General features: G+C 44.5%; 1 long non-coding RNA gene across 1 annotated transcript; it reads right to left on the minus strand.

Annotated features, from left to right (window-relative positions):
- Positions 1-6,098: 6,098 nt before the first annotated feature.
- Positions 6,099-22,425, minus strand: LOC129382120 (uncharacterized). The gene is made up of 3 exons (XR_008610199.1): positions 22,349-22,425; positions 16,549-16,629; positions 6,099-6,344 (listed from the first exon to the last, which is right to left on the minus strand). It is a non-coding gene; the product is annotated as an uncharacterized lncRNA (long non-coding RNA).
- Positions 22,426-26,695: the final 4,270 nt, after the last annotated feature.

Genomic DNA, 26,695 nt, shown 5'->3' on the forward strand with positions numbered 1-26,695 from the left:
TCGTTACTCTACATTTTCCACCGTCCCAGGTCTTCAGTGAAATCCTCCACCAGGAGCACTTCCCCTTGAACGGGCATTGCTGCCATGCCAGAGGCGCGTGTACCACCGCGCTAGGTCTACCAAACGCTAGCTCTCGGCCAGCTTGGCGTAAGCACAAGAGTTCCAATGTGGCCCACCTCAAAATCAGGTATCCGCTGAATCCTCCCGTCTTCAGGGATCCGATGATATCCAATTTGCACAACAAGATGACCAAGAAAGGCGTGGAAGCTTCGAAAAAGTCGGACCCATAAAAGCCCATAAGCCTCCTTAGAACTTTGGCGTCCTCTGTCTAGTGTCTAGTGTCTGTCCATGCCTCGTCGTCTAATGTGCTAAGGCAATTATCGCAATATAATGTCGTGTATAGCTCAGGCATGTAGCGATGTAGTCTATTCTGCGTGGGCTACGTGTTGGTTTGAAGCATTCTGAATGTCTGACTCAGACAACAAGCGGATTTCCATCGCAACTGATTATACAACTCGGTTCGCGATAACCTGAGCCCTTCCAGCAGATTTAGCCGACTCTCTGTTGCACAGCATCATTGCTCACCATGGCGCTTCTCGTCAACTTCTTACTGACCGGGATCGCTCGTTCCTATCCACAGCTGTGGATACTTGCTCCGCTCCTGTTCTACCAAACATAAACTTAGTCATCCGTAGACGAACGGTCTTACGTAGCGGCTTAGTCGAACACTAACGGATATGCTCTCCATGTATGTTTCTTAAAACCGTCGTGACTAGGATATTGCTCTCTCTTTTTTGACGTTCATGTACAATTCATCATGCATGACACTGCATGTTGCTCGCGATATTATTTCTTGTGCGGCCGAGCTCCAGTGTTGCCTTTTAAAAGAATACTGCCTACTGCACAAGCGCCCGTGTCTCAGTATACCCACGATATGATTGCTCGAGCCTAAGAAATCAATGAAGTTGCGCACCGTTGCCTTTGTGTTTCTCAGAACAAGCAGAAAAGCATTTGTGACGGTCCTCACCTGGACGCCGAATATGTTCCTGTGGATGTTGCCCATCTGTGATCTCCCTCCCGCCGCTTCGGCCTCTTGGAAAAACTAATGACCCGCTATTGCGGTCCTTATCAGGTTTTCTGTCAGCTGACCAATGTAACCTAGAAGATCTCTCCGGTCGCACCTACTACTCGCTCCATCCAGACTTGCCATGACGTCATTCATGTTAGCCGTCTACATCGCTACCAGTCCTTTTCTGCCTGAGAAACATTGGGACGGCGCTTCCATGCCGGGTGGAAATATGTTGCACAGCTCTGCACAACGCTGAGGAAGATGAGAACTGCGCCATGGCCGAAGAAGACAACGCTTCAGGGGCTCGGCTGCTGTAGACTTGTCTTTGTCGATTACTATAAATTACTGCACAATCTGTAAAAAAAAATTAGATGCATTATGGGGTTATAGTGCTAAAACCGCGATCTGATTATGAGCCACGCAGTAGTAGGGTACTATAAAATTTCAACCACCTGGGGTTCTTTAACCTACACCTAAATCTTAGCACACAGGTGTTTTCTAATTTCGCCCCCATCGAAATGCAGCCGCCGTAGTGTAAATACGTTACCCGTCTTGCTTCTTCCCTCTGAAACAATATTATTCTAAATCGAACCTAAGGGGAAGCTTTAGCTCTTGCATAGGAAATGGGCAATCCTTTCTTTTGACAACCACTGCACTGAAATGAATGAGTCATGTTGAACTTAAAAGAGAGAATTAACAGGCGATTTCTAAAGGCGAAGCTTTATTTAACTTCCACTCCTTTTACATAAATTCAGAAAAATTGCTAAATTTCAAAAACAATACTTGAAGTATACAAGTCTGGCCTGAGCAACTAAAAACGATGTCGGAATTCTCTAAGCTACACCTAATATTTCATTTAATGTCGACAAAAATGATATATGCCACACTGAAATACACCGCTAACTTCTGAATATGGCATTCGCAAGACCTTTAGATGCATTGGAGCAAGTTCACATAAGTCTCATATTTATTCGTCAAATTCGTCCGATTGAGATGTTCCAAGGGATCCAGTTTATAGAGATGCAATATTAGTTTTTGATGCTAACTAACAGATTTGTATTCTTCGTAGTTCTATTCTTTTTTCAGAATTACCGATTTCCGACGATTCTTGTCAAAAATACTATGGCCTCAATAAAAATTATTATTGCAGTAATCAATGTGCTTTCACGTTCTCTCTTAAATGCAGCCATTCTCACTCATATAAGTTGAGCAGTTTTCTCGTAAAATCGTTTATGCGTTTTATGTATTTTAGCTGGTGGCATCAAAGATAGGCCCGAGCTAAAGCTTGCTCCTAATGCTTCACACCTGTTCTATATTATACCCATGAAAAATAACGCTGACTAAAAAAGCCCGCCGCCGCTGCGGTGCACAAATAAAAAGAAAAAAAAAACAACGAAGAAAAAAAACCTACCGTAAGCTTTGCGGGAGCCGTTATCTCGGCCAGACTTCTCATCCGTAATGCCGACAACCTGTCTGACAAGGTGTTTAGCAAAATCGTCAATTCAGTGCCAATTAATCAAGTAGCTGGTCGTCTTCGAGATAGAGCTGATACATTAGCTCGCTCTTTTCCGAGTACTAAGGAGAAGAAATAGTCTCAGGGTGTGCTCCTTTTTATTGTGTGTGTGAGTGTTTTGTCATGGCATACGTCATGGCGCAAATTTCAATTCTTTAATGTCCATACGCCACGTCCTGAAGAAGGAAACTGAACGTAGGTCCAGAATTACTGGTTATGGAAATGTGGTGAGGATTTCGTCCCGCGACCTCGTGCTTAGCAACGCAACACCAAAGCCACTAAGCAACCACGGCTGGTGCTCGAATGTACTTCCCCACTTCGATAAAAGTGGTTCAGGGCCCCTTTAAGTTCTCAAAGTTCCGTCACCTATTGTAACTTGCTGCGTCGAAAACGCAACTGGTTATATGTAATTGGCTACTAAAAAGTAATTGAGCTGCTGTTAGCGTTACCGAGTAAACAGAACAATAGTTAAATTACAAAATTACCAAAAATTTACTTAATTACCGGTAATTATTTGCATGAAATTGGCTAGGCACAAGCCTGGTTATGGTCAGTCATTTCGTGCCATGTGCAGTAAGGCTTTGTTTTGTGCATACTGTTGCTATATGGTAATCCCTGCCACAGCAAGTACACACTCGCCTCATGAAGCGGTAATTTCACCTGACTCGACAGTCCGCCTTTCTCATAAATTTAGTATCGGCCAGCTCCAGCTCCATTTTGACTACTCGAACTTCCTCCAGCGCATTCAATCTGGTTGTCACTGTGGCGAAGACTGTGTCCTTCAGTTTTCTGTGCGGTTACAGCGCTGTTAGCAGTGCTGCATCAAGTACGTACGCCGGCAGCCTGTATACGTTGACAAAAGTGAGGGGTGGGCCTACCACTTCCACTTGAATATTATCGTGCTTTATTCAGCAACCTCCAGCTACTCAATATTTTAGCGGCCTGAAAGGCTTTCCTTGCGGATTCCAAAAATTTCAGGCCTCCTATGTCCTAGAGAGCTAGTATACTGCCGTAACCGGATCTTCATTCGACGCTGTCGATGATGTCAATTTAAAAGTCTCCGTCTGGCTCTTTTGGCACTGACCACATATCTTACCATGCCACCGGCTTTCACCACTGCAACCGTATGTTTTTTGCAGCTGTCATCTTCAGCCTGGAGCCAGTAAAATTCCACGTGAGAAAAAGAAATTACAGATTACCCACAAAGCAAAGCAACATCTTAAAAGCAGCAATAGCGGCGAGTGTTGGTGAATCGAAACTGACGGGTCAATTTCGTCGGACCAGTGCTGGCCATGATGTAATAAGGCAGTTGCAGTCTGTAACTAAAGTATGCTTATGCAGTCCGGTAGCGAGGCTACAACAATAGCACGTCATGTTCAGCGGTGCCAAAGGCACACCTGTATAAACATTTGCTGAAGCTCCGGGGGCCTCCAAGCTCTATGCGTTCCGATACGCATAGAGTGTATTCATTATTGCCTTCAAGCGAGCCGCTGTTCAGTCAGGCCAGAAGTTGTCAGGCTTGCACACGTTAAAGGAAAAGAAGTAAGCAATTTTAATGACAATTGCTTCATTTCCGTGGCACTCTCGAAAAGCCGGTGCGGAAGGTTCCCAAAGACCAGGAATATTATGAACCCTAGTCTTTATGTTACCGTGCTGCTGTTGGTACTCGAAGTTTTCGTGAGGGTTGCGCGCAGATTTATCGACACCATTCAGGAAATTTGGAACACAAGTAAGTCTGTATTATGTCCTACGATATCTTGATAACAGTAATAATGCATTAAGAAGCGGTGATCCGCAAATGACGAGGCGTGCTATGCATGACATTATATTTAAGGGAATGCACTGCTTGGAAAAGTAAGGACAGGTATACAGGTCTTATCGCCGCTGGTACCCACAGCAGGCGTAATTGTTCACATGGGGAATTGTGCCCAAGGGACGACTGCCAAAGTGTGGTTTACGGGAGAGAGACAAACGCACCATTCCTGTGCAACCAGTGTATGACCGGCTCAACCAGCACACCAGCCAGTCGGTGCGCGAGGCCGGTAGCTTACGATTCTGTGCAGAGTGTCGTGCAGTGTCGGACTGAGATTGTCTTTCCTTTTCTGGGTCGGCAGTGTGGTGAACACATTGAACGGTTGCAGTTTAGGTTTGCAGCGTCCTTTTTCTTCAGTATGTCAGCTAGGAAGAAACATTTCCCCTGCGTCGCATCAATGTACACAGCGAGCTCTTGTGAAATGTATGCACGTTCGCTGTTAATTTTCCCAAGAAGTTGTTGCGGTGCGTGTTGTTACGCGCCGTTTTTGTTGTTTATTTTATGTGTGTGTTGTTTCCTTTTTCTTTAGAAGTTGGGGAAATTGTTGTGCATGCACTACTGTGTGAGCATAGATCAGGGGTGCTCTGATATAGTTAGCGGCTTTATGATCGCTGCCACTCGATTATTGTCTGTCGATTGAGGTCTAACGGGAATGTTATAGGTAGCTGGCTTTGGTATTCTTTTTAGTTATTGTAGTGTTTCAATAGCAAGCGGCTGCAGAAGCTTTATAAGGACGTGTAAGGCCTGCTGCATAAGGTGCCTCAATGGGCGCGCACTCCACTCAGGGTGTCGCTAGTCATTGAAGGGGTCGGTGCTGCGAAGAACGGATTTCGGGTGGCGCCGGCGGCAGTCCCTTGCTAACTCCTGGCGTCGACCCTGCCGCCAGACACCGATCACGGCATTTCGCACGCGGTGTTTCTACAGATTTCCCGGGTGTTGCGTTGCCCAGTGCACTAACAAGCCTAATGTTTGCCGAGGAGCAGTTCTAGTTTCTTAGAGACCGGAAAAGATGGCTCCCGGGAACTGTGAAAATTATGTGGGACAATTGGCAGCTGATTGACTTCTGTATATGCGACGTGAGCAGCCGACTTCGTGCTCCCGCCTAACCCATTTGTGGGCACAGATAAGCTCGTCCGTCATGCTGTTTTTGCGTCAGTGGTCATTCGCCTGCAAAAATTCTACCGGAGAATAACCAGTACTACATTTTCCTTACAAAGAATTAAGCTTCTTCAAGTCAGCTTCGAGAACTTCTACTCTGCAGTGCGCTTCATAAAGCCAGTGCGAACTGCATAAAATCCTAAGTGCGCTTCGGGGCTCTCCACACCCCACGGACACCTGACTTTGAGCCAGCTGATGATTGAGAGTACCTTGTCGACACCCTTTCTAAAGCAAAAACGCACTGGTAGAAAAATTTTTGCGATGAAATTGACGACTCACATATTTCGTACACATTTGTAACCGCGCGCCCCTCATGTAGAAACCCTTCACTAGTGTCTTAGATGTATTGTCAATAAACAAATAAATATATTATACCGACGTAGGCAACTCTGAGATCATTGGATTTCTGTTTTGTGAGGAACCTCGGTAGGATGGGTGAACAAGTAGCATCGGCTGAAAGCAGGAGAATATCAAACTGAGTCTGGTGAGGTTGCAAATAATTCTTCTTACGAAGGATGCAGTGAAAAGAAAGAGATACGTTCTTTGATTTTAAGACATGCTCCGTTTTATTGCTACATTCTACAAATATTCTTTTGAGATTCTGTTTTCGCCAAGAGGTTGATTGTTGTAAAAGCTTTCCCATCAGTTTCCGGGGGCAGTAGGCTTGCAGCTATTTGAATAAATGGTGTGGGAAGTTTTTCCAATAGATAAAGTGTTGTATTTTTCTTCGCACTGTGATGCTTGCTCGTCAACTTTACCATCCCATTTGTGCATTTCGTATTCATCTTTGCCTGGAACATACAAAAAGAAAACAGGATGCAATATATACAATCGCATACAATAAACTCTAAAATAAAGCTGTCCCGCTATTTCTTAATATACCTTATCCTAATGTAATTGAATGAATGTGTCATCATTACACACCATTTCGTCGAGCACATTAGTTTTTCTTTTTGAATAATGAACATGTATTCGGCAATTGAGATCTCCTAGATAAGAAGCAATACGGGGTAGGATTCCTAATTTATAAGGACATTGCGGGCAACATTGATGAATTCTACAGCATTGTTGAGAAGTAGCCATCATCATCATCATCGTCGTCACCATAATAATCATCATCATCAGCCTGGTTACGCCCACTGCAGAGCAAAGGCCTCTCCCATACTTCTCCAACTACCCCGGTCATGTACTAATTGTGGCCATGTTGTCCCTGCAAACTTCTTACCTGTACGTGAGTACGTACGTGAGTATGGTAACACACAGCTGTTATACACTGTTCTCTTAAAGGATAATGGCAGCCTGCTGTTCATGATCTGAGAATGCCTCCCAAACGCAACCCAGCCCATTCTTATTCTGATTATTTCAGTCTCATGATCCGCATCCGCGGTCACTACCTGCCCTAAGTAGATGTATTCCCTTACTACTTCCAGTGCCTGCCTACCTATCGTAAACTGCTGTTCCCTTCCGAGACTGTTAAACATTACTTTAGTTTTCGGCAGACAAATTTTTAGACCCACTCTTCTGCTGTGCCTCTCCAGGTCAATGAGCATGCATTGAAATTGGTCCCCTGAGTTACTAAGCAAGGAAATGTGATCAGCGAATCGCAAATTACTAAGGTATGCTCCATTAACTCTTGTCCCCAGTTCTTCCCAATCAAGGTCTCTGAATACCTCCAGTACACACGCTGTGAACAGCATTGGAGAGATCGTATCTCCCTGCCTGATGCCTTTCTTTATTGGGATTTTGTTGGTTTCTTTTTGGAGGTCTATGGTGGCTGTGGAGTCGCTATAGATATCTTTCAGTATTTTTACATACGGTTCGTCTACACCCTGATTCCGTAATGCCTCCATAACTGCTGATGTATCCCGGGAAGAGCTGAAGAAGGCTGATAGGGTGCATTGTGACTCATGTTAAAGTACGGCATGCATATTTGGAGGGTTGATAGATGTCTATCGTGTCAGCGTCCGTACTACACTCAGTACCTCCTCTATAATTTCAATCTTTTCTGAAGTAATATTGCGCAACAAAAAAAAAAAAGAAAAAAACGACACGGACGTAAGAGAAGAAGACACACCAAGCGCTTTGTGTGTCTTCTTCTCTTACGTCCGTGTCGTTTTTTTTTTTGTAGTGCAATATTACTTCAGTAATGGATCACCAACTTTTCCGGAATACTGGTCTCATTATTTCAACCTGTTTTCATAGAAAGCTAAATTTGCGCATGAGGCTGAAAAAAGTTGAATGCACGTTGTGCACGCACTAAATGTGTTTTTGAACCGAGCTGACCTAATCAGAGCAAGAAATAATAGCGACAATAAAAATAAAAGGCAAAATTTTGTTTAGCATTTTTATACTATCGTTTAAGGCAAATGAGTTAAAGTAAATCGCTGAATTTTGCGCAGACGAAAAGAAATGTACGGAGACACTAGTTGCATATATGAACTGGAATAAAGACAGCATAAAGGAATATTAGCTAGAGACAGGTTTGTCTATGAAGTGACGCTATGTATCAATTATAGAATTTTGTTTGGTATTTTTAAGCAATCACTCTGGGCTCAGAAATAACGGAGTTGAACTGAAACATTCTACTCGCATGGGTGAACGCTAATACACGTGAAGACGCGTCATCATAACACACCCATTGCATGCCAAAGGTTCTACTTCGGATTGCAATCGTACAAGCCCATCCCACCAGTCGTATTATACAGCCTCGTGCACCGCATGAAAGTCACGTATAAGAAAGAAACAAGTCTTAATAGCGGAGAAAAGGGCCTCACACAGCGAGAACGAAGCCGGATGTATATTTAACTATGTCATAAATGACCTAATTAGCACCGCCTCAGTACTCCCAAACGACTAGTCGAATATTGTGATGTCTTGGTGACTGTGAAGACCAAGACTGTGGCAAACTTGCAATTTATGAAACCTAGCTCCTTATTTGGCGAATTTGAGCCCGGAAAAACAAGTTCCGCTTAAAGTAAAACGATATCGGCGAGCGCTCTCGTCAGTCGTCAGATTCTGATCATGGGTCACGCGCGTCTGCTATTTATAGGTGACTCGTAGATTCCAGCTTAATAGCTGGTGCTTACGTGCGTTCCACAATGTGCATCACTGTTTATGGGATTCAAGCAATCTGATTAGACAACTTTCCCTCTCTGTTGAAGAGGCAACCGCAAGTTTCCGCCAGCAGCGCCAGCTCCGATCGCTCCCCGAGCAGACAGATTCGAACGTCGAAGGTTGCCTCTCAGCCTGTCGAAACGAATGCCCGCTCGTTTGTGTTGGAGAGCGTCCTGCCGGTTATTGCGTTTCCACAATGACAAGCCTGAAATTATGATCCCGTAACCTTGATGAGCATTATTTTTGTGTCGTTCAGTGTTACAGCAACCTCGAAGATACGATGCATTGAAACCCATGTAAATGCTTCAATAAAACTTGGTGCTGGGCTAGTTGGTGATGCATTCTTTAAAACTGATGGTAGCGCTAAAAAGGACGGACACACGATGAAAAGACGACACGTGTCGTCTTTTCATCGTGTGTCCGTCCTTTTTAGTGCTACCATCAGTTTTAAAGAGCATGTAAATGCATATTTCAAGAAAAATCGCAGGTAAGACAAGCGTCGTGCTGTACGTCGCATCAAATGATTAATGTTCAAGTTAAATTATGGGGTTTTACGCGCCAAAACAACTTTCTGATTATAAGGCACGCCGTAGTGGAGGACTGCGGAAATTTCGACCATCTGGGGATCTTTAACGTGCACCTAAATCAAAGTGCACGGGTGTTTTCGCATTTCGCCCCCATCGAAATGCGGCCGCCGTTGCTGGGTTTCGATCCCGCGACCTCGTGCTCAGCAGCCCAACACCATAGCTACTGAGCAACCACGGCGGGTAATGTTCAAGTTCGTAGACCAGGGGCGCTATAACGTAAAACTATTCCAAACCTTTCTATTCCAAATCTGCAATCAGCCCTCCGCGATTGGTCAAAAACTTTTTGGACCACCCCCACTTCACCTGTCGGTCACGCGACGTCACGCAAACCACGATAGCTCCCGATCTGATATGACGTGTACACATTGATTATGCATGATTTGGCCGAACAAAAAATATTTCGTTCTGATTCGACGCCTATTCGCGATTAGCCCTCGGCTATTGGTCAAAAGTTTTCCGGCTGCACCCACTTCACCAGCCTGTCATGCTACGTCACAAAACCGCGAATACTCCCCGCGTGAAAATGACGTGTACGCGTTGAAGATGCATTAATATGCCGAACAAAACTAAATTTTCTTCTGAATAGCCGCAGGCTGCCTCGTTCCGAAAGGAATAAAAGATGGTTGCCGCCGATCGCTCAAGCACTGGCTACTCGCACCAGGCCGAAAGCATAGGTTTATTGGCATATTATGAAACTTTTCGCGTGGCTGTGTAACGTTTTCGAGCACTTTCGGCACGTCCACGACCATGCTCTGGCAACTCTACTTTGCTGAGAATCCGTTTTATCGTCATTCTTAAGCTTCCGTTAGATGCCGCCGCGATTGTTGACGAGCCACCGTAAGCTAACTAAGGGAAAGCTCTTCATACGACTCTCTTCATACGGTTATCGATTTTCAGTCAAGTGGCTCGGCCCCATCGAATCCCTCTCCACTTGAGCGTTCTTGTCGCCTCTTGTGAGCCAATTAGATAAGACAAGCCGCTCAGTGTAGGTAATGTTATTCGTTTTTCAAGCAAACAAAACTGACCTCCTATGAACGAGGAGAGCGTTTGATTTGTCGGTTGAGACAACTTTGGGGATGACCGCCCGATGTTTGCGTCAGCGGTTACGCAAATTTGACGTCAGGAGATTGGAATAAAAACATATTAGAATAGTTTGACAATATAGGGCCCCATATTTTGATGTGTGTCGTATGGTAAAGTGAGTGATCCTTGCGTACAGAGCAATCAAATTTATTAAGGTTCGAGCATACGGTTCGCACACGTTCACTTCATGCTGAGCTCTCCGAGGTTGAAGGGCGCTGCAGGACCAGCTAACGGGTAACGTTGTCGTTGTCAAATTAAAAATGCCGACTTTTCTAAACGCTGTGATTATGGTTTTATGTTTTCGCAGCAATGAAAAGGGCAAATCACAGGGGCGTTTTCCGGGAATTCTATACTACCATATGCGAGCCTTTGAGGCGGCTGCGTGACAGAACTACAGCTGTAGTAGTTCATATAATTGGCAATTACGCACCGTTATAAGTAGAGATCGTACTTCATTGAATCATTTCAATTTTTATAATTTAGCCCTTAATATACCCTTTGTCATAGGCCTTTACAAGTTCTTGAATGAATAATGGCACCTAGCCGTAGCTAAAAAAAAAAAAGATCGTTTATAATTATTGTAAATATGCAGTTCACCTACTTAGGGACGGTAAGCGTTTTTGAACTATGCGGAATCGGGAGTACGAGCTAGATTCTTCTTCTTTTTTTAAACGCGTAAGGACCTTATCATCCTAGAACGTTTTCCTCTAAAAGTGGTTGAGTGCGGTGAGAAATTGTGATTACAGTGTACAAAGCTATTGAAATTGGTTGCACAACACATCGCAATAATTTTGCTGAGGTTGACTAGCACATCCAAACAATTTGTTTGGTGCAGACGCACCTACTAAGGATAGTGAATGACATGCAGCACCCCAGGAATGTTATTAGCGTGCTTCATATCAGAAGTAAATGAACAGTACACGCATTTGTTTCAAACATTTCCAAGCGTGGTGGCTTCTGTTGCCGTGGACGTTCATCAGAAAGAAAAAAAAGAGCACTAGTTCTTTATTTCACACATCTCTATGCAGTGACATTTTGCCATGGAATCGGTCTATACATGAAGATTGACGTTGCAGAAGATCCTGTCACTGATGTGTAAAACATGCAATTTGTAATTGCGTTTTTGCCCGCATTTTCTTTGGTACCCTAAATGACAAGCACCTTACATGCAGTTTCTGGAAAATGGCACTCTAGTCTACACATTGTCGTTTCACAGCAAGTCTTTGAGGAAATAAAAGTGAACAAGTAAAGTCAACATGTTGATTTTCAACCTATTGCGCGAGCGTCCCGAGCAATGGTACAGGGAGCAGGTGTAGCATGAGGGCCATGGTCAACGAGAGAGAAAAAGCACGCTGCCGCATTCTAAACAAACTGACGACGCGCCGTGTGTGGCCGCCGAGGAAATATTTTCCAACGAGGTGGTGCATTTAGCACGGCGTAGTAGCACGGCCTGACCGATGTTGTCTTAACTATAGGATCTCCGATGAACATTCGAAATAATTTTAATACATTTGCAATACAATACAAAGCGCCGCGCATTAATTTTGTAACAGCATTTAGCCGGGCATAAACGATTACCAGAAAAATATAAAGAAATACCATGAGAGAAGTGCATGGGAGCGGGCTTTGAAGCCGGTACAATGTGTACTGCCTGACGTCTTTGATATTAGCATGGGTCTGACACAGTCGTTGATATGAGCGAAGCTACGGCGCTGTTCGGAGTGATATGAGGTCTTCAAAGGCTCGTAGCACTAAGAAGTAACAAATAACTCGGTGGCCAGGTTGCCGCGAATGCGACAAAGTCGGAAATAATGCAGAATTTACGTAATCATTATCAAGTTTGTTTTCAGTTAATTGCTTGCCATGATAGCACGACAGGAAATTAGAACGATTGATTTCTAGTTTACTTGTATTTGTAAAAAGCGTGCGAAGCTTTGGTCATTGTTCTTGGGTCAACCATGTATTTTGAATCCTGAGATACACAACGACAGCTTTTATGCGGCACAGTCTTCTATATTCTACGCCTCGACACGGTTTAAGCTGCTGCTTTTTACACCTCTTGAAAATGAGCGCGATGTGTGTGTGCACTCAAAGGTACGTCGTATCCTCCTTTCTGGAAAGCACATGCAACTCCCCAATACCAACGCCGTTTACGTATTTCAATAGCTTTTGTACAATTGCTTTTAACTTTTTAGAGCGCGACTCTTAGGCGCTAGTTTTTGTGGGAGCGTTGGCCTCGGCGGTGTAACCTAGCGAACGACCACAGCGAAAGTTGAAAAAGCGAATACGGAGCGCGGAGAGGGATGAAAGACGTGATGAAGAAAGCGGAGGAAAAGGGGGCATCGAAACCATGAAGCAGAAAGTGGAGAAGGAGGGCATGGCGAAAGCATGAGAGGAAAAGCGTAGTGCGGCCACGATGACTACGATAGGGTGCCGGAGTAGCGCGCGTCGTCTGGGAGGTCTGTCGGCGGCGGCTCCTGGGAGTCGCGCCCACGATTCACCCACGCGCTGACTCTCGCGAGCTCAACAGAAGCGAGGCAGTCGTGCCACACTTCGCTCTATTTGCAACGTACCTCATGAGACTGATTAACCGCGCCAGTCCACATATCGCGAAATGAGAACACGTATGATGTGCGCTCTAATTTCGCATTAAGGAGTATCGTAATCATCGGGGAACTGATTTGGTAAGTTTGCAGCAATGTCTATAAAAAGATGCCGCTAGCCCGAATAAGAGACAGAACGAGCACGTTCCACTAGCTATAAAAAAATTAATTTGATTATGGGGTTTTACGTGCCAAAACTGCGATTTGATTGTGAGGCACGCCATGATGGGGGACTCCGGAGATTTGGAGCACCTGTGGTTCTTTAACGTGCTCCTGAATCTAAGTACACGGGTGTTTTCGCATTTCGCCAACATCGAAAAGCGGCCGGCGGGGCCGGGATTCGACCCCACGACCTCGTGCTTAGCAGCCCATCATGATAGCCACTAAGCAACCACGGCGGGTACAGCGAAATAGAGTTAACTGAACATAGCTGAAGCCAAATTTTGCAGATGTCGTGGTGCAGGCGCCTCAATATCAGTCGTGTGTGTTTTTTTTTTAACCTGTACCGCCAGATTTGTCTTGGCCGTTAAAGCTCGTCGAGTCACCGTTTCTAGCGACCTTTATCCTAACAGAATACAATAGTGTACGTTATTTGGATAATGTAATTTCCTTGTCTTCTTCTGGCCTTCTCAGCAGAAGCACAGTTTGCTGCCCATGGACAAGTTCTAAAGCGCGTCTGAGTGATTTTAAACTTTTTTTTCATTGCTTGTACGATTTTCTAAGCAACATTTTTAAGCACACTTAGCCTTTCTGATTTCGTTGTTCTTCCTTCGTGCACGCATGCCCTGTTGTGGAAACGTTCGCTGCAGCGACATTCTGTGTTGAGTTACTGTAGATCACGTTTATCCGAAATCAATTATTGTGACTCGCTTTCTGTGCTTGTGCCTGTCAAAAGCTTTGATGTGTGATGCTGCTTATTATTTCTGCAACATGACCTATGCACAAAACACAGAACTCGAGCAGTACTTTCGTGCATTCATCAACAATAGCAGCCTGTGCCGAAATTTGCACGTAGTATATTGTCAATTGTCTTCGAGATTTTCAATTTTGGCTAACACCGAAGGAACTCAGTCATTGCTGCACGGTATGCCTTTCAATTTAGTCAACAGAAGACTGCACCGTTTGGTGTAGAGCGTCAGAAACGCAGAAAAGGCATTGAAGTTAACGATATGAGGGCAGGGTATAGATGTTTGAAAAATGGCAAGAAGAGAAATAGAACTACGAACAGGAAGAGCGTTTGCATAAGAGGCGTTAACAGGGAACGGTGCACCGCAAGGAGCGCCGTAGCGGTTGCACGGCCCTATGATGCCATGGGAAATCTCGTCGATGCTGTAAACGTTTCTTTCCGACGGAGGATGTTCGTTGAAGTAATGGAGAGTGATCACCACGGCGAGTGATCGTCTCTGTATACGGTGCTGTGGGCACTGGCACACAGCATAACACATTGTTTATATTTTAAATGGTCGTCTGGGAGAGTGTCCCGAGGTGGGAGGGATATAGTTAGTGAGCTCGGAGGAATCATTACATTCGGTGAGAACGCCGAACAAAGAACCTTATAGTTCTTGCTTTCTTTATAATTTTTCTGCTGTTCTTTGCATACCGAGGCGTATTAACGTTGTCATATCAGTGCCTTCTACATGTGCCCGATAATCTAGCTGGAAGTTGAAGAATTATACAGAAGCTCGAGAAGCAGCCAAGCACCCCACAACGAACGATAGAAGAGCATATGTTAGGCATGATATTAAGGTAACCGAAGACATTTGAGAGCAGATTGGGTAGCCGTATACTAGTTGAAATAAAAACGACAACGAAAAGTCAATCAGACCATGTATATCGACCAGAATATTAGAGGTGGCTTATTACAGTTGCAGAATGGATGGCAAGAGAAAGGAAGCACCATCCAGAACGGCAAAAAACCAAGGGGTGCTAAAGATTTCGCAAATTTACGGGCCTGCTACGGAATAAGCTGCTAAAAGGCTGGTGTATTTGCAGATTGCTAGGAGAGGCCTTGCTCGTGCTCTGAACTTCAGTTGTAGCCGCTCATAATCACCTACTGATGGTGAATCTCTAATATCAAGCAATTCTTCTAGACGTTCACAATTACCGGTTTTCTAAAGGCAGCCGATATGTATACGTGCCAGAACCAGTCAGAGAGCCAGCCAAGATGCGAAAAATTTATGCTTTTTTATGTTTTGTTCATCTTTTGTTAAAGTATGGTAGATGACTTTAAATTGCTTGTTATCAAGCAAATAAATTTGCAGGGCAATACTTGATTACAGCATGGTGTTGTGTGACTTTAGTTTCACTCGAAAGTACCAGACGACCATCCGTGATTAAAATTATCGTACGCCGCGTGTGTGTTTAAAGCAGGTTTTCGCTTCTTACGCAATTAAATATGCACGATGAAAATCTACACATACTAAACATTTGGCTGCGTTATTGTCAAAGTACAATTAAAAAGAACATATACCATCCATTACCATCAACATTATTATCATGACCAGCCTACTTATATGTTAACTACAAAACGAAGGTCCCGCGATCTGCAGTTGCAGCTGTCGTGCGGTAGTTGATGCCAACCTACGCCTGGTAATTTCAGAATTTCATCATACAACCTAACGTTCTTCCATCCTGAACCACGCTTCTCGTCCTTTGACGCCCATTCTGTAACTTTATGGATCCACTGGTTATCTGTCCTACGCAGTATATAGCCTGACCAGATCCGTGTTAATAATAATAAAGTCAACTATAACGTCAGCTACCCTCGTTCGCTTTCTCATCCACACTACTTTCTTTCTGTCTCCTAAGCTTACTCCAAGAATTTTTCGCTCCACCGCTCTTTGCGCCGTCCCTAACTTGTCGGGCTTCTTTGCCAACAGTCAAGTCTCTGCCCCAAATGCTAGCACCGGAAAAATGCAATGATTGCACGCTTTTCTTTTTCAAAGATAGTGTTAAGCTCGCAGTCAGGATTTGGTAATGCCAGCCGTATGTACTTCAACCCATATTTATTGTTCTATAAATTTCCATCTCATGAACAGGGTGCCCTGTGTGTAATTAACCTTGATAAACATACTCCCGTATAGACTTTAGAGGCTAACTAGAGATCATGAATTATTTTTTCCTTGCCGAGCTATTGAACACTAACTGTGTCTTCTGCATGTTATTCTTCAAGCCTACTGTCACACTTTTTCGGTGAAGGTCATCAATTAGTAGGTGCAATTCATCCACAGCGTTGCTAAACAGGACTAGGTTATCCTTTAACCGGAGGTTGCTGAGATATTTGCTGTTAATCCTGACTCCTATCTTTCCCAGTCCAATAGCTTGAGTACCTTCTCTAAGCTTGCAGAGAAGCATCCAGAACATGTATACTGTGTCTCAAATTATTCTCAGGAGCTTGTTGTTTGGGCCACCTGCCAGTGAAATATCCGGCATGGAGGGACCCGCATTGGGCATGCAAAATATAAAATGTTAAAATGTTTAATTAAAATGTTTAAGGAAATTGCACCTGTTCACACTTATACGAGGCTTTGCTAATTAGAAAAATTGGCGCAACAAAAAGAAAACGCGCAGGGTAAGAGAAGACAAACAATTGACTCTGGGAAGCGTACCTGATAGAGTCACTTTGAGGATACCACACTCTTCGCCTTCATTCCAGTACATGAGAAAGTATTTTGGGCCGCTTGTTATTTCTGAGAAAGAAAATAAGATGAAAGTTACGAAAAAAAATCTGTAAACCCAATCAATACCAGGTAGTTCGGCAGTCGTAAACATAAACTTATACACGCGCATTCATGCGCAGTTGCAGCGTTTGTGCTTCCTCATTTATTTCAGGGATGCATGGGTTGTGGCACTATTATCTATCTATTGACGCTGAAGTGCGTTGGTGTTTCATGTTAGTGTAATATTCCTAGCTACGACATGTTTACTCAAGTTGCTAAGGAATCGTGCGTTAGGAATTTCTATATTTCGACCCGCACGTGGTGGCACATGTCTACGACGTGGGTTTGATTGGCGGAAGCGGTGGGCCCATGTCTATTTCAACCAAAAGTTATACGATATGACTGAGCTAAGCACAAGTGGACACTTGTGCTTAGCTGGAGAATCAGGAACCACTTTTGAAGTACACCGCAGTTTCCTCTGTGCCGTTCCATGCACATACCTGGTCCAAACCCAATAACTATACTGACACGCGTACTTGTTTATAATTTTCTACGGGAACTGCATATTACCCGCTAACAACTTTCGCCGAACGCAAGAAGTGCCTCAATGCATCAGAACTTTCTGGAATGTCATAGTTGATTCTATCTACTCGCTATGTTGTCGCCGAACCTTGTGTAACCAGACTGCAAGCACGACGTGAGTAGTGGTGCACTTTCTGGAAGGTACGCGAGAACCTGGGATAGCGCTTGAACTTTCGTCGAGTCATGCATAAATTGCCGACGTGTGTGACCGGTAGATCAGATTTTGACCATCAACGCAGGGGCTCGGCAATCTCGTTTTGCCCCTGTGTAACTTGTTTTTGTAGGCACAAGTTCCCAGACTAAGTAGTTTCGCAACTCACTGCTTTGCCACGGTCTCATTCTTCATCATCACAGCAACCTGACGAACTTTGTTATTTCGTTTCCGTGGAGGAGTGCGACAGGTTATATTTGAAAAGTACGAGGAATTTTCAAACTGCTGCATTTTTTCAATATATATACGGGGCCTCTCAGCTGACATGCAGTTAGCTTTACAGAAAGATAAATAATTCGTCGGGGACAAAAGAATGTGCTGCCTGCTCATCGTGTAGTTTAAAATCACTCATATATAAGACAGATAATTAAGAATTAAATTATTTTTATCTCTAGCCCAATTTACATTTTTCCTTCATTTGCTCATGTGTCAAGGAGGAAGTTTGGTACAGTTGCAAGCTCCACTAATCTTCGACGTATTCCGTAATGTGCCCAAACGTATTCCTTTTTTTTCTGCATAATGAAGACGACTGGTAAAACATGAACGCGATTTCCCACTCTCAAGCGCAGGATTGTACCACCCTCTAATGGGCTTAGTGAAAGTGTTAGTGCTTTACCTGTACTACCAGGCCCTGGGCACCGCGTTGCCATGGTGCTGGTACGCGATAAGCGGCGGCAGCTGCTTACTCTCAGTCAGCAATAAGAAGTAAAAAATATATATTTTATGACGTAATAATCCCTGCCTTGCAGCGCGGTCCCAGAAACGAATACATGATTACATGTTACAGGGAGATGTGTGAACCAGGGGTTTATTTATACACAACACAGGTAAAGTAGACGGGTCCACCGCAACAAAGTGCAGATTGCGCAACACTTCGTCCTTTGTTCAGCGCTGTACTTTAACAGCTTCATCTACACGGCACTAGCTCACAGATGGTTCGTAACGCAAGCTTCCGGCGGCGAAAGAACCGACTCGGTGTAGGCGAACGAAGACAGCATGAGAGAATTACCACAAAATGTATCAAGGAGTGCGCGGGTGTCACGTATACCGGCTGACTAGAGACACACGGGGACACGTTCCACGCCCAAACACACATCTATAACTAAAAAAGAAGATACAACAAAATATTGAAGCATACTCTGCACCCGTGCTAAGACCAGAAAACTACTGAATATATAGAGTCCTAGTTGTATAGTCCTGATCGTTTAGTGGCCTTAAATGCCATTAAATTAAACTAAATTTTATTTATCTTGGTAACAAGGAGGGAGCACTGGCACAAAGCCACTGTACGTATCAGTTTTGCGGAAGTGGCTGGAACTTTTGGCAGCAATGGACAGTTGGCACCAAAGCATGCTTAGGGCAGGCATCTATAACGAACACAAAAGTGGAGTAAATTACTTTACCAGCACACATGCGTTAGTACAAAAGTATTTGTATACAGACAGTTCTGTTCTGCATTAGAGATATAAGGTAATGGCTGACACGTCCACATACATCCTCGTGGAGCTGGTAGAGCCAGCTTGCTGCCATAGCCACAGGACGGCAGTATGTCTGTACATTACCACGCACTGAAGTACTTCTTGCGTTAAAGTATTTCTGAATTAGTCTATTTTAACTTCAAATGCATGGGCCCTATAACGTCAAACTATTCCAATATGTTTTTATTCCAGTCTCCTGGCGTCAAATTTGCGTAACCGCCGACGCAAGAAACGGGCGGTCACCCGCAAGGATGTCTGAACAGACCAATCAAACACTCTCCTCGTTCACAGGATGTCACTTTTGTTTGCTTAAAAACGAATAACATTGCCCACACTGAGCGGCTTGTCTTATCTAATTGCCACACAAGAGGCGAAGAGCCCGCTTAAGTGGAGAGGGATTCGATGGAGCCGAGCCACTGCGCTCAAAATCGATAACCTGATGAAGAGGGTGGTGCTGGCGTCTGCGATTGGTTCGCTTTCTCTTACTTATCTTGCGGTGGCTGGTCGAAAATCGCGGCGGCATGTAACGGAAGCTTAGGAATGCCGCTAAAACGGATCCTCAGTAAAAAAGACTCGGCAGAACGAGGTCGTATACGTGCCGAAAGTACTCAGAAACGTTATGCGGCCACGCAAAAAGTTTTATTACACGCAAATAAACCTAAGCTCTCCGGTAGCTGCGAGTAACCCGTCCCTGAGCAATCGGCGGCAGCCATCTTTTATTCCTTTCGGAACAGTACAGCCTGCGTCTATTCAGAAGAAAATTCACGTTTTTTCCGCATATTATAGCATCTTTAACGCGTACACGTCGCTTTGACGCGGTGAGCTTTCGCGGCTTTGTGACGTCGCGTGACAGGCAGGTGAAGTGGATGCAGCCCGAAAACTCTTGACCAATAGCCGAGGGATAATGTCGAAAAGGCATTTTTCTTTTGTTCGGTCAAATAATGCATAATGAGTGTGTACACGACATATCACATGGGGAGCTATCGCGGTTATCATGACGTCACGTGACAGACAGGTGAAGTGGGGGGGGGGTACCCAAAAAGTTGGTGACCAATCTAGGAGGGCTGATTGCAGAATCGGAATAGAAAAAGATTGGAATAGTTTTACGTTATAGCGCCCCATTTTTGAATTCAATAGCCACTGGCTCAGGGCCCGTTCAGGGCAAATGAAATGAAAAGTAAGAGTCAATTGGAGGATTGGTGGAAGAAAAGTAGGGAAACGACACAAAACGGAGACGTACAAAAGCACAGTTCGAAGTAGGGGATCAGAAAATGTGGTTGTGGGAGTTGATAGCTGTTTTTTTTTTCTTGTTTAACCTCAGTATAATAAGAAGAGCTTCGTGGCGCAACCGACCGCCCCGCTTCAAAGGGGACACTCATAACATCCATCCATCCTTCCATCCACCACCGTTGCACAAGATGGGGTTCAGGGGTAGGTGCCCACCGTCACAGGACGGCGCCCGGTGAGTGGTTACGGGTTTAGCCTGGGCTGGCCGCGGAGGCACACCACAGGGCAATTTGCGGTTGCAAATTCCAACCACGGGAAACAGCCTGGGTACTTGGGGGACGTCGGGTGGGTACGTTGCCGGTGAGGCTTCTCTCCGGGCCACATTTTGCAAGCCACCCACTGCCGTCTCTAGAGCGACAGCTGGAGACACGCCCGCACTTCCCGAATTCCGTACCATCTACTGCGAACTCACCATATTCCCTTTTTCCTTCTTTCTTCTGCTTGTGATTTCGCGCCAGCTTTCTTTTTTTCATTTTCACTTCTGCATGCCTAGAAGGACACTTATTCCTTTCTTCAATGTAACTTATTTTCATTTTAATTGCCCTGAACGGGCCCTGAGCCACTGTTTATTCAAGTCAAAAATGCATTTGAAGTTAAAATAGCCTAATTCAGAAATACTTTACCGCAAGAAGTACTTCAGTGCGTTCAGCAGAAGCAGAAGTATTGGCAATAAAGAATTTTCCTTCGCCGTGCTCCTGCTCCTTTTCAATTCCTTTGACGGCGAAAGCTACGGTGGAGCGGGGCGTGGCCACAGCGCTCAGCCTTCTGAACGTCCCGTACCGCGCAGTTGAAATATGATTTTGGATAGACGCCACTATTTCTGATTTTGCCGCCTACAACGGACAAAACGCGGTTGTCCTTAGGGAGCCGCAGTGCTCTCAGAGAGCGGGCCTGGCACTGCACCTCGCGGCGGCCGCGGTATCTATGCTGCATAGCAAACCACATCTCCAAGCAACTGTAGTGCGTATGCGCCGAGTTTGCGTTGGGCAAGACAGGGCCTGAGTACGTGCTCTGACTCGTGTGCTGCAGTCTGACCGGGCTACGTGGTCCAGGCACGCTTTGTCCTACACCAGCTTGACCGACGGACAGTATCCACACGAAAATTGAACAATTACAAGCGTTATACATAGCTCAATACGAAGCGAACCCTGGCAAGGCGTCTAACGTGGATCCGCAAGGAGTGAGCGCGCGCTGGGGTGCGTGCATGCGGTCATACCTTGGGCTTCGCGTGGTTCGAGCCAGTTAAGTGTTTAAAATTAAACGGAACAAGCGAGACCCGACGGTTACTATGCCAATAAGCAGGGTGGCCAAAGTTTACTTTCTACGTGGGCCATTACGGCCGAGCGTGATGAGGCGATAGATAGGCTCTTCAAGAAGTACGCATTTCTTACGGAATTTCGGAACCATGTTTTCGCTTACATCAGCTGGTTTATTGAACTGTGACGATAAATATATACTCTAACAGTTGGAAGAAGTGCACTGACCTAAACACTCTTTTTGATTTTATTGACCAATAGAAGCCGCGTATCGGAATACTCTGTATTACGAAATATACCACCCGGAGAGACTGAGGATGCTTCTGTTGAAAGGAGGGTGTTTGACAAAAAGGGGACTTCGGGCTCCTCTTGCAAGCTCCATGCTCCACGCATGACTGCAAAATTTGGCTGAGATGTTCGCAACAGCGTACACAATCCGTGGGTGATTCGGAACCCCTTTAAGCATCTATTTGTATACACGAAAATAACTTCACCAGATATGCGTTCAATTATATAAGTAAACAGTGTTTAGTTGTTCCTCTAAAGAAAATGTTTGGTTTGTGTGCCTATATCACTTATTTTTAGGCTGGCATACGGTACAACGTTCCTGTCGCAGTATTTGGTCCTGAAGGACATCGATACCAGAGTCCTTTTTGTATTCTGCTAACGTTTGCTACATGATCATAGTTTCATACGTTATACCTTGCGTCATACTGTCTATTAGAGCCGCATAATGTAATTTAATGATTTATCAACTCACGTTGTCACGCGAATTCACTCCTGGCAACTTTGCGAATGCTAGGATGGATATGGCCAATGCGAGTTAGACATTTTGTTGACTTTGCAATAGGGTGTTCAAGCGTTTTCCCAATAAAGCTATTTGAGTGTAGGTGTAGGTAAATCAGCTCTACCAATATGAAAAATATCTTTCTCACCTGGATTTTGGCTGACCTGCATCCAAGGACCATTAGCCTCGTCATATCCTAGCTTTGCGTACAGCTTGTGCTCCACTCTGCAATGACATTGTTGAGTACAAGCAATAAAATTATGTGCACGTTCCGCAAAGAGACAAGCACTCTTTTTTTATGGCCGGCCAATTGATTCGATATTTTACACTGAGAAATAGGAAAACCAATACAGAAAAAAATCCGCGGTCCTTCGTATGACAGACCAATGTTTGTAAATAACCATTCACTTCGACACTTATCAGAATACACGAACATTTTTTGAATGACATACCACAATGAAACATCTTTATTTACAATGGACGCACCAATTACCTTATAAATTCTGTCGATTGAAACATATTTTAACTCACCGTATTGGGTTAAGCCTAATATAATGTTCTTGCGGAATTAAATTTGGTGCAGTAAAACAGAATATTATGGCTTTGGAAAGAAATTGCGCACATAATTTATCAAGTCCTAATTTATAAGGTAAGTACAGTTGTACAAACGCCAATACCTAATAAGCTGTGGCATTCGCGGTGACGGTATTATAGCCACGATATTCAGCAGCACACGCTGTACTTTATATAGTAAACCATGAAGCAGGGGCAGGACATTTATATTCGTGTTTGTGCATGACTTCCGATCATCCGTTTTCTGCCACGGTTGTCTGTCCTCAGAAACGAAATCGTGATTACCTAAAGCTAATTCAGCTAGTAGAGTTACGTCGTTCCAATCACGATCAAATTATTTGCTTTGAAGTAGGTATTTCGAGTCCAAGGACGTAAGCATAATTAGGTGAAATATAATTACAATTTTACGGATATGGCAAGTGTAAATACAGCGGGGTACTGTAACTACTTCGGCGCATTAGTAGCAGTTGTGGAAACAGTGCTACTAAAGCTTAAACTCTTTTTATGTGAACCATACACTGTAATTAGGGAGGTTTTAGTGGAAGTGTACCATTTAACCAGCATTCGGCACAGCAGGAGCTTCAATGATTATAAATTTTGCGACGGTGCTACTAGTGATGCTAATTACTCTGGGCACAGCAGCAGCCCAAAGTCAAATTTGCCGAAAAAAAATAAAAAGAAGCAATCAATGTGTACAGCGTACAAGGAATAAATTAAGAAACCAGAATTATTTTATAATAGAAATTGCTCACGATTCATCCAAGGAAATCGGCCTCTGTCCGAACGAGCGTATCAGGTCAACATCAGGCTTACGCGTACCAGGAATTTAGCGTCAAATTTTCAAGACTCTACTATCAAGAGGGCAGTTCGGGGGCAGCGTTTTGGTTGTTTCGAAATTCTGTTGCAACGAGCTGAAAGCTGTCTTCAAGGTTGTGTATCTCCTGGAAGTTGGCGTCATATTGATTTCACACTAAATAGATTTCATCTGCATAAAAAAAGTTTCAAATTTAACATGTTCTTTATAAGCTCTTATATTTCAAGTGACATTTTTAGTATGTTGCCGGCTTCGTAAAAAAAGTCCCGGTAACGTGTAAGATAACGTCTAAGGTCACGTGTACAATCTAGTGCAGAATCTAGACATTTCTCAGCGAAGCTCTCGAAATTATTGTTTGCGAGGAAGGAACTTGACAACAGAAATCAAATCTTTTTACTGTTGGTTGCCGCTAGTGGAGCTGGTTGTAATGTACCCAATTCACTCAGCCTGTCCCGAGAATACCAGCTTTTTGACACTAGTGCAGAAAGGAAGGGGAGAGGAGGAAAATAGCGGCGAATTAAGCGGGTGCAGTGCGCTGTGCATTTGAAGAATGCATCACGTACCAATTAGGAAATAAAGACTAATTGGATTGCAGGCGTATTTTTGCGGACATTGCAAGTAAATATATTGTCGCAGTTAGCTGAAAAAGAGGGAGTGGTATATGCTGCATAGAAGAAGAGAAGGGCAAGTCACGTTTTTGGAACCCCGCCCGTCTTGTGATCGCTACCGCATATAATATATAAATAAACGCCTGTCGCCAGCGTTCTGGTGGAGTTGTGGGCTAACGAGACCAAAAAAACAATAAAAAAAACTACAACCTCCGAGCCGTCATCGCAGTTGCCGCCTCCCCGGACTTTCGCTTTTCTAACGGAAATTAAGAGCAACGGAGATGCTCCGACGTCAATGCCTCGATGTCCCTCATCACCACATAGAGAGCGACGCAACCTCGGAGGAAAAGCGGGAGAAGATGTGAATGACCTCTTCACCCAATACAAACAAGTAAGCAAGAACAACAAGTGGGACTCAGCAGCGTGGCTCAAGAATGTCTTCTTCTCCATGACTTACACAGCATTATTGTTGTTGGAAAGCCATGAAGAAAGCTTACGTTATGGTATTTGTGTTGTTGAATATTTCAAGAAATGCCCTGATTGCTCTGTCACCAAGAGGACAGCTTCCCGGAGAAGCACATAGCGTGTTTACTTAGTTGCACAATTTTTTTAGACATTGCCTGCGGCGGACAGCGCCATTATAACCCTTGATCTAAATTTCTTGTTCAGGCGGCCATTATTTACAGCACCAGTTTCGAGATTTTAATTTTTGAAGTGTCCCACAAAATGCGTGAACTTTCCGGTTACCTTTTTACATAAAAGGCGATTTTATGCCCTGAAGCACAAAAGTAACTGGAACATCAATGCATCTTGGTGCACACTTTGCTACTTATTACCTAGAAATTTGTGCACTCCAGAGAATTCAGTCCAAGTCGAGATGCCTTGCGGACACACCAGCTAGAATTCGTGGATTAAAATATCTGTCGTAAATTAAAAAGGTAAGAGAGAAAGTGAGTAATTTAAATAAAAGGCTGGGAATCGTACTAACTGTGATAGGTAATGTTTAAGAATTTAGATCAGCTAAATATGAAACCGCACTGTATAGTCAATACATAGAGGAAATCCTTAAAATGTGCAAGTGTGCGAGTCCACGAATGTCTGAAGAAGACAAAGTTGGACACCGGTTAGAAGGGACAGCCAAACATAAGTGTAATTTCATCATCCTTAAGGAAAACAACGATTCTGTGTACGACGTCATTCAGCGCCACTGCATTTTTGAGACGCTCAATCTGCCGTAGGATAACGCCAAACGCGTACCGCTAGCCAGCATTACCGCGGAGGCGAATGTCGACATGGGCTGTTCGTTTGACTTGGCTGCGCCGATAAGACAAATCGTCCACGAAGGGCTGTCTCGCCATGATGAAATGGTGCGATGCACTACACCCCTCCGCCCCTGCACCCCGTGTGCGTATTCTGTGCAAGAAACCACTTCCTGAACGTCTGCGCCTTCGAAACAGCAAGCGGTCAACTCTGCGAACACGGACGAGGCAGAGCCGCCCAGCGCTCCACGGTGGAACATTTTTCAGGGTTCGAGTGTGATCCGGGCTCCCGGTCCAGTCGTTCCTCTCGACACATGCCAGCTACATCCGTCCACGTCCTGTCCTTCCTTAATATCGTGTTTGTAAAACTGACCGCAATATAACCATGAACATGCCAGCTGGTTATGACGCGTAAATGGACGGCGCCAATTGTCTCCCACGTAATGACGTGCCTAAAGGCTACAAAAAGCTACGTGAGTGCCGTCCTCGTCCGGTCGGTTACCACGGCAGTGTGCCTGGTCATGCCGCCAGTAAGCCTCGGTTTCGTGGGAACATTCTCGCAGCTTGCGTGGCGGCTTTGTTTAAGAGAAGAGCCAACGACAGGGGCAATTTATGGATACAAGTGCGAGCTTGAGCCTGGCCTCCGGTGCCGGTGGACATCGAGGCCAATACTTGGAGCCTAACGCTTGCGAGATGGTTATGACAGGTGTCTTTGAGCAAACCTATCCCCTTGCGTGTTGTAAAGTGTGGCACTGTTTTGACCAGTGCCGTGTCCGTCACGAAATATTTTGTACTATTCGTTGCAATGGTGTGAACCCGCATGTGTGATTGGCTCGTTTGTGACTCTTTTGTGCAACTAAAGGTTTAAAGAGTCATGTTTTGGTCGTGTGAGAGATAGTGTAGGTTTGGTCTTGGAACCGGACAGGCGCCTTGGCATTTGAATAAAGCGTCTCTTTAGTGGACAAATGCTCTTGCTTCGAGCTGCCACCATACACTCCAGTCATTGAGGGGCGCCGACTTCAGACCTTAAACACCTTCCCTCCTTAACTACTGTTCAAGTTAGCAGATGATAAAGCGAAAAGAAATTAAATGCCTCAATGTAGGACTCAACCTTGCTATTTCATTAGTAAAAGCAGACTAGCTTCCCGTGATTTTAGAAGTGGCAACAGTGCTATTGTATAATTTTCAACCTGTCGCCGTCGGGAGGCCGGCACATTATTGATAAACACACGGATGCTTGA

The sequence above is a fragment of the Dermacentor andersoni genome, chromosome 4 (assembly GCF_023375885.2).
Source record: "Dermacentor andersoni chromosome 4, qqDerAnde1_hic_scaffold, whole genome shotgun sequence".
Lineage (NCBI taxonomy): Eukaryota > Metazoa > Arthropoda > Arachnida > Ixodida > Ixodidae > Dermacentor > Dermacentor andersoni.